The sequence below is a fragment of the Aquarana catesbeiana genome, linkage group LG06 (genome assembly GCF_042186555.1).
Source record: "Aquarana catesbeiana isolate 2022-GZ linkage group LG06, ASM4218655v1, whole genome shotgun sequence".
NCBI lineage: Eukaryota > Metazoa > Chordata > Amphibia > Anura > Ranidae > Aquarana > Aquarana catesbeiana.
The window spans coordinates 75,718,917-75,724,331 of NC_133329.1; the positions used below are offsets into that span (position 1 = coordinate 75,718,917).

Here is a 5,415-nt window from a genome sequence, read left to right on the forward strand (position 1 = left end):
ACAGCCCCAATAAAAATGTCATATGGGTACAGTGCTGCATGACCGCTCAATTGTCATTCAAAGTGTGACAGCGCTGAAAGCTGAAAATTGGCCTGGGCAGGAAGGGGGTAAATGTGCCCAGTAGGAAAGTGATTAAATAAGGGCACTCTGGAGGAGCAGGACATAAGAGGACACTTAGGCTAGGTTTCCACTAGTGCGTCCCCAAAGTCGCGCGATTTTGCCGCGATTTTTTACCGCGATTTTACCGCGACTTTTTACCGCGATTTGAAGCAATGCCTGTATCTATAGACCTCAAGTCGCATCAAAGTGGGACCAAAGTAGTGCAGGGACTACTTTGAAGTCGCTGCGACTTGAAGTCGCACAGATATGAACGGTACTCATTGGAAATCATGGGAAACAATTTGTCATGCGACTTTTCAGTCCCAAGTCGCATGAAAAGTCGCACTAGTGGAAACAGAGCCTAAGGGGGTACTCTACAGGAGGAGGTAAGGAAGCACGCTGGAGGTACGGACTTAGTACCAGAGTGCTCCTTAGTGCTTCTAGAGAACTCCCTTATTTCCTCCAGAGTACCCCCTTAGTACAGTATTACTAAGGGGACACTTTGGAGGATGTAAGGGAGGCACTCTGGAAGGATGCAAGGAGGATTCTGTAGGTAATAACCTCCAGAGTGCCCCCTCCTTTCCTCTCCCGCTGGCAGCAGCTGCAGGTATATTTGTGTTTACTATGCTTCAGGTAATGAATGGGCAGGAGCCTCTGTCTCCTGTTCATTCATCTGCAGTGCAGCTAAGGCTGCAGAGAAAGGTACTGGGGATGTGTCAAAAATTAGACTTCAGGGGCCTATTTAGACCCCTGATACTTCACCAAAGCCTCCTCCCCCAAACAGCATTGTGAAAAGATGGTAAAATAATATTATATTAAAATTAATTGAACAATTAAAATAAAATAAAAAGTTGTGAAAGAAAAAACTTTGTAAAAAATCAGACTAACCATCCTAATTAGATTAAAAAGCCACACCCATTGTGTGCCTACTAGAGGAAGTTCCTCCTTTCTATGTTCTATTTTTGTTTAAATTTTATTTCTTTATTATTCGTTTGAGGTCTTTACTATATAGTCCTAAAATAAGGACAAGGAAACGTAAAACTTCACAGGTATACGACATAATTTGTGTTGTAACCTTCTTATAAACGACTTGTCAATTGTTCCAATACTTCATACAAAAAAAAAGATAAATGTCGATTTTGTATTTGTTGAAAAAATTTTCTGAATAAAAATATTGGAAAACAAAAAGCCACACCTAATATGCAGCAGTATTTAGTAGACATGTGCACCGTCAATAAATTTGTTTTGTTTTGTTCCGTTCCGTTTCTAATTAGAATTCAATTTGGATCCGTACGAAATACGAATCTTCGTTAGGTTCGTTAACTTTTCGTAACAATTACGAATGTTCGTTATGATGAATTTATGGAGGGGCTCCCACCATCCCTGTGTTGTGCTGACTTCCTGGGTTTTTAACTTTTGGGTTCCTTAAAGGGGTTGTAAAGTAAATTTTTTTTTTTTTTTTTTAAATAACAAACATGTTATACTTACCTTCACTGTGCAGCTCGTTCTGCACAGAGTGGCCCCGAACCTGGTCTTCTGGGGTCCCTCGGCGGCTGTTTCAGCTCCTCCCCGCAAGCATTTACCACCTTAATGCGAGCTCCCTCGCATGGTGGTGAGTGCTTGCGGGCGCGCTCCCGTGATACAGCCGGCGGCTATAGCCGCTCGCTGTATCACTCGGCCCCGCCCCCGGCGCGCCGCGTCATCGGATGTGATTGACAGCAGCGCGAGCCAATGGCTGCGCTGCTTTCAATCCATCCACTGCAGCCAATCAGCGACCAGGCTGAGCTGCAATGAAGATGACGAGGACGAGCAGCGAAGATTCGAGGCGTCAGGTAAGTAAAATGGGGGGGCTGGGGGCGGCGGTACTGTCAAAAGTTTTTTCACCTTAATGCATAGAATGCATTAAGGTGAAAAAATTTTTACCTTTACAACCCCTTTAACTTTTCGTAACAATTACGAATGTTCATTATGAGGGGCTCCCACCATCCCTGTGCTGTGCTGACTTCCTGGGTTTTTCAACTTCATCATAACGAAAATTCGTAATTAACAAACATTCTCAATTCCGTTGTAACGGAATTAGGATCCGAAATTCGTAAACGAAATTTCGTATTTCGTACAAAATTCGGAAGCATAGCAATTCGTATTTCGGATCCTCCCGAATGTACGAATTTACGGAAATTCGTACGAATTTTCGTTCCGTACAAAACTAATCGCACATGTCTAGTATTTAGCCACGCCCACTGTGTGCCACGGAGCGCTGTGCAAGCCGCAGGTCATCATCTCCTTGGTAGGAGCCCTAGTGCAATATTTTGCCCAGGGCCCATGATGCTGTTATGGTGGCACTTCCCCATGAGGGGCTCCTGGTACCTTTATTGGGTCTCCACACGGCCCTGCCACATTAATGTTGCATCCTAAAGATGGCTGCCCCCATGGCGGCTATCTTTAATCCTGGGGGCCCCATGATCTCTTATTGCCCCGGGGCCCCATGGGTTGTCAGTCCGCCCCTGCTCCTCACACTACATTACAGTACATACCCTCTGAATATTTCTCCCTTCTTCAAACTTGTCAGACACCCATTGGCACCGACTGTTTTGCTACTTAAAAAAAAAAAACACTTTTTCTTGTTCGAAATTTGCAATATACCTGAAGGGAAGGACTGTAATGTGTTTGGACCGGATGAACCTGTTCTCAAACATTTTTTTTCACCTCCTCAATTGGTGGATGACTTGCTACTCATGTATTTAACAACTGGTTGACTTACGGAATGACTTAATCTTGCTTGCAGCGTATGTGGCTGATCCCCCCCCCCTGCACGTTGGGTAGTCCATGTATTTCTGTCTATTTTGTATTTTCTAAATGGCGGCTGCTTTTTTGGATGAAAATCTGAGCTGCTACATTTGCCTGAACCCCTATACAGACCCGGTTTCGTTGCAGTGTGGACACAGATTCTGCAGAGACTGTATTGCACATGAACTAGATACACAGAGAGGGTCCAGAGTTTATACCTGTCCAAACTGTGGAGAAGAATTTTTGGAATGCCCTCCGACGCCTAAGAAGAGGCGGCTGCATACGGTGGAGACAGTCCCTTGTACATACTGCGATGGTCCTGTTCCTGCAGAGAAGACATGCCTGCATTGTGATGCTTCACTTTGTGCTAAACACCTAACGAAGCACAGTACTGGACCTGAACATGTTCTGATAGAGCCTACTGCATCTCCGGAGGACAGAAAATGTTCCGTTCATCAGAAAGTCCTGGATCATTACTGCACAGACCACAGTGTCTTTATCTGTTCCCTTTGCTACCATGGTGGGGACCACCAGACTCATGAGGTGCTGCTTCTGAATATTCACTCTGCTGTGATCAACAACAAAAACATAAATCTGTTTATAGAAAATCTGAGATCAATCTGAGCTCAGATTGATAGTCTGCAGGACTCTGAGGAAGCACAGGCAAAAAAAATAGATGCTGTCAGCGAACAAGTCACTGCCCAAATCCAAAATGTCCAGCGAGAGCTTGAAGTTCTTCATAATAAGGTTCTGAATGAGGTCCAAGTACAGAAAAGAAAAGTTTTAGAATCAGTCCTTGATTGGAAAAAGAAGCTGGAGGAGCAGAGGCAAGAGCTTACCGGAAAGATTTGTGATATGCAGGAGCTATGTAATGTAAGCGATCCATTGACTTTTCTCAAGAAAGTAATGGGAACTGATTTAATCGGGATCTTCAATGATGAAAATAGCAAAGTAAGCGGTAATCAGTTTGACGAAGCACCAATTTCAGAGATGCTGCACAAGGAACTCTTACAATTCTCTGATGGTCTGAATAAACGGATGCTGAAGGATGCTTTTCCAAAGATGAAGAAATCAGAGATTACCCTGGACATAAAGACAGCTCATTGTAAAATTAAAATAAGAAATTCCAGAATGGCTTAATATAGTGTAAATCGTCAAGTTAGACGTGGTGTTCCAGAGAGGTTCCGATCCCAACATGTTTTGAGTAAGTGCAAATTCTCATCAGGGAATCACTACCGGGAGGTGGAGGTGAGGGGAACACAATGTAGCATTGGAGTCGCCTATGATAATATAGAGAGAAAGACAACAAGAAATGACTCTCGCATTGGTTACAACAGGAGATCCTGGGGTCTCAGCGTACATGACAATCTTAGTGTGAGGCACAACTATGCTAAAACAAAAATCCCCACGGATTCCCCAGTGCGGTCTTTTGGGATATTCCTGGAATATGAAGCCGGACGTCTGTCCTTCTACCAACTGTGTGACCCCATCAGACATCTCCACACCTTCACCACCACCTTCACCAGACCCCTGCATGCTGCCTTCTATCTTGGTGAGGGTTCCAGGATTACAATCCTAGACTAATACTTCAACAAATACACTCTATGGGAAAAAATATTTGTGGACACCTGACCATCACACCTTTTTAAAGCAATATTAATGCCCCTAGTTTTAATTCAATATGGCCATATTATGTGCACACATCAAACCTTATAATGTCTTTATGCAGCTGGATTTGTGCAGTGATGCTGGAGCAGAGAAGAGCCTTAACTAAACTGTTATTACAAGCTTGGAAGAGTGGAATTGTCTAAAATGCTTTTGTATGCTGTAGCATTAACAGTGCTCTTCGTTGGGAACAGCTGAACTCAATCATCTTGGGGAACAGCTACATGCTTTTGGCCATAATGGTAGTTGTGATAATAAGAGCTAGAGCTCTCCAAAAGATAAAGCTCATGCTCCTTGCTGATTTGACAGCTCTAGCTAAATCCACAATGAGCGGGACTGACTTAAGAGACAACTGCTTCCCCACAGGGAGTGAAGGTCCTTCTCTGCAGAATGCTGGCAGGGGACAGGTTTTCCTACTTAGGCTGTGGTTGCTTTTATACAAATACTGTATACCTTTTATAAATATATATATACGCTGCGCTAAAAGGCATGTATAAGAAGTGCACAGTAAATAATTGATCTCAAATTAAATAAATAATGAACCAGTGAATTATAAATGTTAATACACATATATCATACTATGGATATAGTTAAGTGCCTAGTGCATAACTGTGTATTACAAGCCAAAAAATAAAAAAATATATATATTAAAAAAGCAGCAATATATCAAAATGCTTCTGTGCTTTTATATAGTGTCCAAATAAGTCAATAATGACCGCGCTGAAAACCAATGCTGTAAGTAATTTAACCGCTTAACAACCGGCCCATAGCCAAATGACGGCTACAGGGCGGTTGTTTAACTCTGGGAGGACGTCCAGGGACGTCCTCCCAGAATTCTGCTCTCGCGCGCCCCCTAGGGCGCGC

General features: G+C 43.3%; 1 pseudogene; it reads left to right on the plus strand.

Annotated features, from left to right (window-relative positions):
• Nucleotides 1-2,955: 2,955 nt before the first annotated feature.
• On the plus strand, nt 2,956-4,470 carry LOC141147996 (tripartite motif-containing protein 75-like; annotated as a pseudogene).
• The last annotated feature ends 945 nt before the right edge of the window (nt 4,471-5,415 follow it).